Here is a 12,715-nt window from a genome sequence, read left to right as displayed (position 1 = left end):
GTAGCCTAAATACAAGAAAATCGTTGTTATAAAAAAAGGTAAGTGATTTTAAGCTTTACACATACAAACACAAGCAAGCAACATGATAATATATGATGGTATCCAAATTGCATGAACAAACTTGAGCATTTTACAAGATTCCACCTCCAAACTCCACCTCAATTAAATCCACAACAACAAACAAATCCAATATTCCTCTTCTTCATCTGTCAATATGTGCCGTTTTTCACTACAAGAAACCATCATACATTAATCACTCTCACCCAAAAATGCCTCAAAGGAAGAACAAAACAAGACTAAAATGGAGCAATCTTTACACCTTCTCATGCTTCCGTCCACCACAACTAAATCGGTCTGATTTCGGGCAGCCCGGGTTCGCCAGAGTCATCTTCTGTAACGACTCATCAAAACACAAAACCAAACCGTATAAATACTCCGGCAATGGCGTCACCACAACAAAATACAACCTCATCACATTCCTCCCAAAATCACTCTTCGAACAGTTCCGTAGAGTCGCAAACTTGTACTTTCTGTTAGTAGCCGTTTTGTCAGTTACATCGTTAGCTCCGTTTACGCCGTTAAGTTTAATCGCTCCGTTAGTGTTTGTTGTCGGCATCAGTATGTTGAAAGAAGGCGTTGAAGACTGGCACCGGTTTGTTCAGGATCGTGAGGTGAATTCGAGAACTGTTAAAGTTCACATCGGCAACGGAACGTTTGTTGATCGTCAATGGAAGTTGCTTCGAGTCGGCGACGTTGTGAAGGTGATTAAAAACAACTATTTTCCTTGTGATTTGTTGTTGTTATCGTCTAGTTATGATGACGGTGTTTGTTACGTTGAGACGAAGAATTTAGACGGTGAGACGAATCTCAAAGTGAAACGTTGCTTGGAGTGCACGTTAGGGTTTGATGAGGAACACAAGTTTGGGGGATTTAATGCGGTTGTGAGATGCGAGGATCCGAATTCGAGTTTATACGCTTTTGTTGGGAATTTGGAGTTTGATGAGTTGAATTCGTATTCGATATCTCCGTCTCAGTTTTTGCTGAGGGATTCGAAGCTTCAGAATACGTATTATGTTTATGGAGTTGTGGTATTTACTGGAAAGGACACGAAGGCGGTAAGAAACTCGATGGAGTCCCCGTTGAAACGGAGTAGTGTGGAGAGGAAGATGGATTATGTGATTTATGTTTTGTTTTTCTTGTTGCTATTGATATCATTAATCGCGTCGGTTGGTTCGGTCATGTTTACTGATGTAAAGGATCATGATCGTTGGTAGTGGTACCTTCGGTTAAATTCTGTTAGTTATAAAGATGCGTCGTTTAATCCGGATAAACGGATTGTTTCGGGGCTTCTTCAGTTTTTGAGGGCGTTAATATTATACGGGTACTTGATCCCGATTTCGCTTTATGTGTCTATTGAAGTGGTTAAGTTTTTACAAGCTATGCTTATTAATAATGACCTCCATTTGTTCGATGAAATGTCTGGGAAGTCAGTTGAGGCTCGGACTTTGAATTTGAACGAGGAGCTTGGTCAGGTGGAGATGATTTTGACCGACAAGACCGGGACTTTGACTTGTAATCAAATGGAGTTTAGGAAATGCTCGATTGAAGGCGTGTCGTTCGGTGGTGATGCTAATGAGGTTGTTCGGGCTGCTTCACAAAGAATGAATATTGATATTAATAGCTACCGGTTTAATCTCGATGGTGATGAATCTACGCCTCGTGATAGTATTGAGATGGTCGAGATGCCATCTGATCAAGTTGTTGAATTGAAGAACAATATTTTGGACGATGAACATGTTATGATGAATGTTGGTGGTACTGGTATAAAAGGGTTTAATTTTAGAGATACGAGATTGATGAACAGGATGTGGGTTCATGGGTCAAATGTTTGGGATATGATGATGTTTTTTAGAGTCATGTGTTTGTGTCACACAGGTCTACCAGTTGAAAATGATGAACAAGATGGTAGTAATAAAGTTAAATATGAAGCAGAGTCCCCTGAAGAAGTGACTTTTTTAATTGCTGCACAAGAGTTTGGATTTCAGTTTTGTAGAAGAACCCAGTCTTCAATGTTTGTTAAAGAGATTGATTCTTCGGGTTTGGAGGTCGAAAGGTAGGTCCTTTATTAACCTGTTCGGTAACAGGTCAAAATACGGGTCGGGTCGGGTCGGGTTGATTAACAAAAATTTTTGCACATATTCTTTTATACATGCATTTTATAAATAGTGTATGTGTTGGATTTTTGTTGGTTTTATTACTAATAACCGAACCGAAATAACCGAACTCAATTAAAAATCGACGTAACCACAATAACAGACTTAACTGAAATTCAAATAATCATCAACTAACAAAAAAAAATTAGGCCCAAGTTCATTAGCCCAAAAATTAAGCCCAAGTGATAAAACGAAAAACCAAAATCGCACCCATCGGGAAAACTGAAAACGAATTACAAAAAAAAAAAAGAGTAAATGCTAAAACCGTCCTTAAGGTTTGGTCAATTATGCGATTTTTGTCCAAAAAGTTTGCTTTTTGGAAATGGACCATCGAGGTTTTCAATCTTTTGTCAATTACATCTAAATCATTAACTCAGTTAATTTTCATCGTTAATTGAAGGGTAAAGTAAATCGTCTTTTTGTTTGTTTATTTAATTTTTTCTAATTTCCAATTCTTAATCATATAATAAACCTTTAAAACATAAAAATAATTAATCTGAAACCAATGGCCGCCCATCTGTTTTAACTTCAACTCCAAAAGATACATATTCTTGTACACATTTCCGGCAACCTTTTATCTACGGTCATCTTCTCCGGCACGTTCGTAGACTCTCGTTCCAAGCTAAATTGGTGGTAAGTTTATGGTGGCGGCGGCTAGGGTTAGAGTGGCGTCAGAAGAGTGGTGATGGCTGGTTTTCCGACAACCACAGACAACAGATCCAACAACTAAGGCAAGACACGGCCGGGATTTCACCGCTGTGTATGAAAGATGACAAGGAGGTTGCGATTAGTGATGGGCGGCGGCGGGACCGGTTGCAGGATTGGTGGTGGCCCAAAAATCAAGATGATTGGTGGGTTGAAGATGGGATGTACAGGAAAGTAGGGCTGTTCACGAGTCAAGCTCGGGCTCGAAATTAAACGAGGCAACTTAGCTAGGCTTTAGCTCGATTTTGAAGTTAAACTAGGTTAAGATCAAGCCAACGAGCCGAGCCTGGGCCAATTTTGGCTCGGTTACAAAAATGATCCAAATCAGCTCCGGTCAAATCAACTTTCTATAGCTAGTTTTATTCGAGCTTTTATCTAGTGAGCCACGAGCCTCGAGTTTTTTGAACAGCCCTACAGGAGAGGAGAGTGAGAGATGGATAGATTTCTGGGCATTTCATAAATTTTGTTACAATTTTTATTAGAAAAGACTAGGGGTGCAAACGAGCCGAGCTACTCGAGATCGGCTCGTTAAAAATCTCGATCGAGCCGAGCTTAACCGAGCCCGAGCCCGAGCTTCACTTATCGAGCTCGAGCCGGCTCGCGAGCCTAAACGAGCCTGCCATTTATATAATTTTTTAAAATATATATTTATTAATTATTAATTAATATATATAATCTTATGAAAAATAAATAAAAATAACTTAATAATATATATTATTGTATACATAAAATTATAATAGAAAAAAATATATAAAAATAATTATAATTATATAAAAAATGATTGATAAATAGTAAACGAGCCGAGCTCGAGCTCTGTGTATGTTAAACGAGCCGAGCTCGAGCCCAGTCGAGCTCGGGCTCGGGCTCGGCTCGTTTGCACCCCTAGAAAAGAGTAAAGTATTAAAAGCCTTTTTTACCCCTGTTTCAATGTTAAAAAATTAGCAAAGTTAACGATTTGGATGTAATTGGTCAGAAATGTGAAACCTTGATGGTTCAGTTGCAAAGATAAAATTTTTTGGACCAATGTGGCATAATTGGTCAAACCCTGGGGACGATTTTGGCACTTTATTAAAAAAAAAACTAATACCGAACGGATTTCAAAAGCTTTCGTTTTTGGTACAGTTTGAGCCCAAAACCGACCCAAGCTCATGACACCCTAGTCTAAATTGAATAAAACTGATATAGGGGATTGTAATTGTATACCTCCCATGCTCCCTTTTAGCTAAATTTTTCATTCAACCCGTTTGAGATAAAACATAGCCAAGATATACTCGTTTATAACCAAACTATTGAATTTGTTAGAATTCATAGCCAAAACATAATTGAAGTTGACACCTTTGATTTCTATGGTTCAATTTCAGGGAATACAAGCTATTGAATTTGTTAGAATTCAGTAGCTCTAGAAAAAGGATGTCGGTGATAGTACGCGATGAATCTGGTCAAATTTTCCTATTGTGTAAAGGCGCCGATAAGTAAGTATCTTTAAAAGTTAAGCCTTAAGCTCAAACAATAGTCCAACACTCTTTGTGTAACATAAACTGTATATTTTGCAGTATAATATTTGATAGGTTAGGTGATGGTGGTAGAACATACCTACATGCTACAAGTATGCACCTTGCAAACTATGCAGAAGATGGATTAAGAACAATGTTGTTTGCATATAAACAGATTGAAGATTCTGAATATGAAGAATGGAGTTCATCATTTTCAGAAGCTAAGGCTGTAATTGGTCCCGAAAGAGACGAACTGCTAGAAAATGTTTCTGAAAATATTGAGAAAGATTTGGTGTTGTTAGGTGCTGTTGCTGTTGATGACAAGTTACAAGATGGGGTAAAATCTTATATTTCTTCTTTTCATTTGTCTAAAAAGTTGACCACAGGGATCGGGTTGACCAGTCAACATTTACGTAAGTCAGATTTTTGAAATTGTCATTTATGTCTGTCTTCCTACTATCAATATCAGGTTGCAGAATGCATAGATAAACTTGCACAAGCAGGGTTAAAAATATGGCTCCTCACCGGGGACAAGAAGGAGACAGCTGTCAATATCGGGTGAGAATTTTTATAAATCATGTAAAACCATCCATTATAAAGTTTTATAAATTTCTTACCTTTTTGTATATTTTTTGTCAGATTTGCTTGTAGTTTACTTGGGCATGATATGCATCTGTGTCATCTAAGTTTAAGCCGCGATGTCGAATCTAAAAACCAATTAAAGGTGAATATCACACACTTTGTTTATGTCAATTATTTGATTTGTAATTTGAGTTAAGGGCAATGATTCAACATTTTGTAGCTTTTCAGGCTATGAAAGACGACATATTAAACCAAATTGAAGCTTCTTATCACGTAACAACAAATGAAAAAACCAAAGATGACCCTTTTGCCCTTGTGGTTGACGGAAAAGCTCTCGAAATTGCTTTGACAAACGACATACAAGACAAGTTTTTACAGCTGGCAGTTAATTGCGCATCTGTTATATGTTGTCGTGCCTCACCAAAACAAAAGGCATTGGTATGTTAGATTCACGATTCATTTAATTTCATAACAAATGACATGACATTAAACTTTGTGTTTGTTTGAAAACTTAGATTACTCGATTGGTGAAGCAATATACGGGCAAAATGACATTAGCAATTGGAGATGGAGCTAATGATGTTGGTATGATTCAAGAAGCTGATATCGGAATTGGGATTAGTGGCATGGAAGGAATGCAGGTATGATCATTATTCATTCATAAAATCCTACCGTTTAATTAATAAAGCAAACAGTTTAATGCTAAAGCGTGTAGGCTGTTATGGCAAGTGATTTCTCGATGCCACAATTTAGATTCTTGGAACGGTTGCTTATAGTACACGGGCACTGGTGCTACAAGCGAATCTCAAAAATGGTATTAACCGAACTTTATAACATTATGCATATAAATACACATGATTATTAATTACTTACATTTTCTTGTTCCTGGTTGCAGATTCTCTATTTTGTATACAAAAATATTGTGTTCGGGCTTACATTATTCTACTATGAAATGTACTCGAGATTCTCGGGTGATGTTTTATATGACGGATGGTATATGGTTATGTTCAATCTTTTTCTAACATCGCTTCCTGTCATATCGTTAGGCGTTCTTGAACAAGATGTATCTTTAGATATTTGCCTTCAGGTATACTTTCACAAATACTCATTATGTTGAAGGGTTGAGAACACGACCCAAATTTTTATTTGTGTCAAAACTATCAACCTTAACCCGCACACACTTGAACCATTGTAACCCGAGAACACCCATTTAACACGTTAAGATAAAGTTTCAAATGGTTTGGTGGATGATAATCAAGTTGTAAATGTGTTAATCGGGTTGTAAAAAGCTAGATTAAATGGGTTAGTGGGTCAACCTGTTTAACTAAAAGATTGGTGGGTCCACATGTTCATTTAAACGGGTTAAACGCGTCAAACCAACACGACAGGTCGACTCAAACATGACCCTTTCTTAAACAAGTAAGATATGTTAACCCAAAACCTTTTTTTTTTCTGTCTTGTTTGGATCGTTCATCTAAGCGTGCCAAACAGGTCAGTGGGTAACAATCAAGCTGTAAACGTGTTAATCGGGTTGGGTGGGTTGAAAAAAATGGGTTAACGGGTTGGTGGGTCGACTTGCTTTTCTAAACGGTTAGACATGTCAATTCGAACACGACCCATTAAATTAAACAGGTTGACCCAAACATGCACCGTTTAATTAAACAGGTCGACCCATTTAACTAAACATGTTGGCTGGTCGACCTGTTTACTAAATGGGTTAACCAAGTCAACCTGAACACGAACGAATTAATTAAAGAGGTCGACCTGGACACGACCCGTTTACCTATGCATGCCGACTCAAACACGACCCATTTTTTAAAACAACTTAGACATGCCAACGCAAAGCTTGACTTTTTTCGTGTCATGTTAAGGTCGTGTACAAAACTGCCAACCCCAGTATACACTAATCAATATCTTAATGCAGTTTCCAGCCCTTTATCAACAAGGGCAAAATGGAATTTTCTTTAGTTGGCAACGAATCATCGGGTGGATGGGAAACGGGATACTTACATCTTTAGTAATATCCGTCCTAAACGTCTACATTCTTTCTTCCTCGGCTTTCAGAAAAGACGGAAAAGTAGTAGACATTGCACATTTAGGACTTACCACATACACCACCATTGTGTGGACAGTTAACTGTCAAATCGCTTTAATAATAACTCATTTCACTTGGGTCCAACATATCTTCATTTGGGGAAGCATCTTCAGTTGGTACATTTTCTTACTCTTTTATGGCGCTCTTCCACCTGAATACTCAAACAGAGAACACAAACTCCTTGTAGAAGCTGTGGGCCCTGCACCTATGCACTGGCTCGTTGTATTATTAGTTGTAATTATCTCTCTCCTTCCATACTTCATATACATGGTCATCCAGAAGTCGTTTTATCCAATGGATGACCATGTAATTCAAGAAATGAAGTACAAAGGGAAAGATGTTGTAGATGATGAGATGTGGTTGAGAGAGAAGCAAAGCTCAAGGAAGCCGACTCATATTGGGTTTTCAGCTCGAGTCGATGCGAAAATTCTTTATTTAAAGGATCAACTGCACAAGAAAAGAATGTTTATTATTAAGTCGATCACAAATAGTCCTATTAGGCGATCAATAACAATAGAAAATAGAGATTGAAATGATCGTTGTGGATGGTCACTCATACGCACTTGTTTCTCGATTTTTCAAAGGTATTAAGCTGATTATATAGATTAAAGTTCTATGCATGTGTGTATTATGTGTTTATGGTCAAGTTTTTGGTGTATATAGGGGGGTTGATGTTGAATTGAACTAATTCTCTTGGCATGAGTTGGGCATAAGTTTATCTAAGTCTGACATATATTCTTTAATTTATTACCTAATCTCTCTATTTGGGCCTTAAAATGTCCGGTCAAACCTGAGTCGTCGACTTTCTTTTCATCTTTTCAGAAGCCTAAAGCCGATAAAGCTTTTGAATAATTTAGTTTTTTTTCTTTTAAATATCTATCAGTTTTATTATTTTCTTTCAATCAAGTGCGTGAGCTATTTTAGCTGACTTTAATATCTTGCCTACGTTCAGTGTTTCGTCTACTTTGGCTATAACTTAATGTTTGGGTAATAAGTTTTTTTTTTAAATATCAATATAGATGTATTTAGGAACTAACTACGAAGGACCCGAACAATTCTCGACAAAGTAAACTTATCCAACAACTTCCTACAACAGCAGCTTCCTATTTGAATTATTCTTCAACAGTAATGTGCATTTTAATTCTTCTTGGTTTTTTTTTGTCATTAAGATTGTAGAGAGTTTTCTTGAGAAGCATATGTTAGCTAGAGAACTTTTACATTGATGTGAGAAACTTCAAAACGTTACCCAGCGCGTAGATTATATGTTTCATGAATCCCTTTAAGGCCCAGGATTGAAGCGAAAAAGGCTAGATACGTAATGAAAAAAAAGGTTTATCATCATATCAAAAGTTGTCCTAAGAAAATATAAATGAGAATTTATAGGTGATTTTAGTAACCCAAACATTAAGTTTGGTTAAAGTAAACGAAACATTGAACGCAGCCAAAATATTAAACTCAGCCAAAATAGATCACACACTTGATTAAAAGAAAAAAAATAAAATTGATTGTTATTCGAAACGAAAAAAAAAACTATATTAATAAAAAGCTTTTATAAGCTTTAGCTTATGAAAGCATGAAAAGAAAGTCATCGACTCAGGTTGGACCTGACATTTTAAGGTCGAGACTAGGTAATAAATTAAAGAATATGTGTTGGACTTGGTTAAACTTATGGCAACCAAGGTCAAAAGAATAAATTTTATTCAACATCAGTCCACCTATATAAACCAAAACTTGACCAAAAACACATAATACACACAGGCATAGAACTTTCATCTATATAGTCATATAATGCCTTTGAACAATCGAGAAACAAGTTTGTATGAGTGAATCCACATTGATCATTTCGATTTCTATTTTCTAACGTAATTGATAGCCTAAAGACTATTCGTAATTGAAATACTAATAAATATTCTTTTCTTTTCTAGTTGATTCTTTAAATAAAATTTTTTGCATTGACTTGAGTTGACCACCCAATATGATTTGGCTTCCTTGAGCTTCATTTCTCGCAATCATATCTCATCATCTATAGCATCTTTCCTTTTGTACTTCATTTCCTGGATTACATGGTCATCTATTGTATCAAATGACCTTTGGATGACCATGTATATGAAGTATGGAAGGAGAGATATAACTACAACTAATATTACAACGAGCCAATACAAGGGTGCGGGTCCCACAACCTCTACGAGGAGTTTGTATTCTCTGTTTGAGTACGTTGGAGGAAGTGCTCCATAAAAGAGCAAGAAGATGTACCAACTTAGGATGCTTCCCCGGATCAAGATATGTTGGATCCAAGTAAAATGTGTGATCATTAGAGCTATCTGGCAGTTGATTGTCCATGCAATGCTGGTGTATGTGGTAAGTCCTAAATGCGCAATGTCTACTACCTGTCCTCCTTTTTTGAATGCTGAGGTAGAAAGAGTGTGGATGTTTAGGACAAATATCACTAAAGATGTAAGTATTTCGTTTACCATCCACCCAATGATCCGTTTCCAACTTAAGAAAACACCCTTTTGCCCTTGTTGATAAAGGGCTAGAAACTGCATTAAGGAAGATACTGATTAGTACATATTGGGGAAGGCGGTTTTCTAAACGGCCTTAACATGAGACGAAAAATGTTTAAGTTTTGGGTTGGCATATCTAAGCTATTTTAAAAATGGGTCGTGCTTGAGTTGACATGTTTACTCAAGCGGGTCCTGCCCAAGGCGACCTGTTTAATTAATCGGTTTGTGTTCGTATTCAAGTTGACTTGATTAACCCATTTAGTTAAACAAATCGACCAGAAAACCTGCTTTGTTAAATGGGTAGATATTTTTAATCAAATGGGTTGAGTTTGGGTCAGCCTGTTTAAATAAATAGGCCGTTTTCGAATTGACCTTTCTAACCCGTTTAGAAAAACAGGTTGACCCACTAACCTAATTAATACGTTTACAACTTATTGTTACCCTCATACCTGTTTGACACATTTAGATAAACGGCCCAAACAAGACACGTAAAAACATCATGTTTTAGGTTGGCATATCTTAATAAATAAAAAAAAATTTGGTCAATATATAAAATTAGTTAGGTTATGTTTGTGTTGACCTGCTTGCTTAAACAAGTCATGTTGGGTTGACCCATTTAACCTCCAATCGACCCACCAATCATGGTTGACCCACTAACCCATTTAATATAGTCTTTTACAACCTGATTAACATGTTTACAACTTAATTATTACCCACCAACACATTTGACAATTTACCTAAAAGGGTTAAATGGGTGTTTTCGGGTTACACAATTTTAAGTGTGTGCGGGTTGACGTTGATAGTTTTGGCACATATAAAAATGTGGGTCGTGTTCTCAACCCATCAGTATAACGAGTATTTGTGAAAGCATACCTGAAGGCACGTATATGAAGATACATCTTGCTCAAGGACGCCAAATGATATGACGTGAAGTGAAGTTAGAAGGAGATTAAACAAAACCATATACCATCCGTCATATAAATCACCCGAGAATCTCGAGTACATTTCATAGTAGAACAATGTAAGGCCGAACAAGATATTCTTGTATACAAAATAGAGAATCTGCAACCAGGAACAAGAAAATTCAAGTAATCAACTATACACATTTATACCCAGAATATTTTGAAGTTCGGTTAATACCATTTTTGAGATTCGATTGAACACCAGTCCCCGTGTACTATAAGTAACCGTTCCAAGAATCTAAGTTGTGGCAGTGAGAAATCACTTGCCATAATAGCCTTCACGCATTAACATTAAACGGTTTGTTTTATTAATTAAACGGTATGATTTAAAGAATGAATAGTGATCATACCTGCATTCCTTCCATGCCACTAATCCCAATTCCAATATCAGCTTCTTGAATCATGCCGACATCAATAGCTCCATCTCCAATTGCTAATGTCATTTTGCCCGTATATTTCTTCACTAATGAGTGATCTAAGTTTTCAAACAAAACACAAATTTTAATGTGATGTCATTTGTTATGAACTTAAATTAAATATGAATCTAACATACCAATGCCTTCTGTTTTGGTGAGACGCGACAGCATATAACGGACACACATTTAGCTACCAGCAGTAAAAACATGTCTTGTATGTCGTTTGGCAAAGCAATCTCGAGAGATTTTCCGTCCACCACAAGGGCAAAAGGGTCATCTTTGGTTTTTTCATATGTTGTTACGTGATAAGAATCCTTAATTTGGTTTAATATGTCGTCTTTCATAGCCTGAAAAGCAACAAAATGTTGAATCATTGCCCTTCACTGACTCAAGTTCCAAATTAACTAACTTGGCATAAACCAAGTGTGTGATATTCACCTTTAGTTGGTCATTTGCATAATAATTGGCTTAAAATACATAGTGATATGAAGATGTCACTTGACCTCCAAAATTGTCACACCCCGTCAAGGATGAAATGCTGGATGCAACATTTATCGTTTCAGAACACCTGCATATGATCCCAAGTCGGTCAAACAAGATCTTTGACTTCTAGGGTTTCGATCCAGTTGATTGACCAACACCACCTAAAAACATAATTAAAAAGTCGACATAATATTGGTGAGTGCACTGATTTTAATAATATGTAGTAAATTCGTTGTTTGAAAACTTGTTTAATGAATTTATTCATAACATGACAACCGCTTCTTCAATTAAAACTTTGGTAATGATTCCATAGTCATAAAATAAATGTGCTTTCTAAAAGAAACCCTATTGTCGAAAAGAGTGTCTTGTTAATGACTTCATAGAATTCAAACTTTAGTAATGATTCCATAGTGATAAAATAAATCCGTTTTCTAAAACTTGGTTAATGCCATCATTGACACACAATAAATCTATTGTCGAAAAGAGTGTCTTGTTAATGGCTTCATAGTCATAAAATGAATCTGTTTTCTCATGAAAATCTTGCTGATGACTTCATGGTTACAAAATGAATCCATTTTTAATGAAAACCTAGTTGATGGCATCTTAGTATTTAAATGAATCTGCTGTTTAAAGAATGTCATGATATGCATGCAATAACTAACATGTAATGTATGACTATTCGTAGACTAGTAAGGAATACAAAATATATGTTAACAACATGAGCCTATAATCAAACCAAACATGAATCGGGTGCCCCACTGTGTGTAAGTGTTAGGATCTAGCGCGCACACAAACACGAACAATACTGCAAGAGAAAAGTAAACGAATATGAACATACGAGATTTACGTGGTTCGGTCTAGACCGACCTACGTCCATGGGCTGTAACCAGGGTATTTTATTATTGCTACTACCTCACTCGTGAGGAATTACAAGTACAAAAGATGTTTAAATACTTATCCTATCTAGGGTTTACAACTTGTTCAACAATAAAAGATAAATGGGCTAAAAATAAGATTAGGGCCGGCCCCATTGCCACCCTATGCGATCCCCATTAAGGCCCAAAATCGATCTTCACTTAAACGAACCCAATCAAGACTCCATAAACCCAAAAATCTCCCACTTAGAGGCTTGATAATCCTCAAACTACCATCCGCAGTGAACACTTGTACCTTTTGTAATATTCCTCATCTTCCTGGTTGCAGCGACCTTCTCATCAGATAACCTGAAGGCCCGTTGAAGTTCCCCCGAGCTCCAACACATC

The 12,715-nt window shown here is 36.7% G+C and overlaps 1 pseudogene across 1 annotated transcript; it reads left to right on the top strand.

Moving 5' to 3' along the window:
* Positions 1 to 269: 269 nt before the first annotated feature.
* Positions 270 to 7,619, top strand: LOC143634127 (putative phospholipid-transporting ATPase 4; annotated as a pseudogene). Its single transcript, XR_013153803.1, has 10 exons — positions 270 to 2,113; positions 4,280 to 4,390; positions 4,472 to 4,748; positions 4,881 to 4,969; positions 5,051 to 5,135; positions 5,222 to 5,431; positions 5,509 to 5,634; positions 5,709 to 5,807; positions 5,889 to 6,080; positions 6,918 to 7,619. The product of XR_013153803.1 is annotated as a putative phospholipid-transporting ATPase 4 (transcript).
* Positions 7,620 to 12,715: the final 5,096 nt, after the last annotated feature.

Source organism: Bidens hawaiensis, unplaced genomic scaffold (assembly GCF_021521415.1).
Source record: "Bidens hawaiensis isolate Kalapana, Puna unplaced genomic scaffold, B.hawaiensis_p1.1 tig00007028_1, whole genome shotgun sequence".
Classification (NCBI taxonomy): Eukaryota; Viridiplantae; Streptophyta; class Magnoliopsida; order Asterales; family Asteraceae; genus Bidens; species Bidens hawaiensis.
This window is presented reverse-complemented; position numbering and strand designations above follow the sequence as displayed.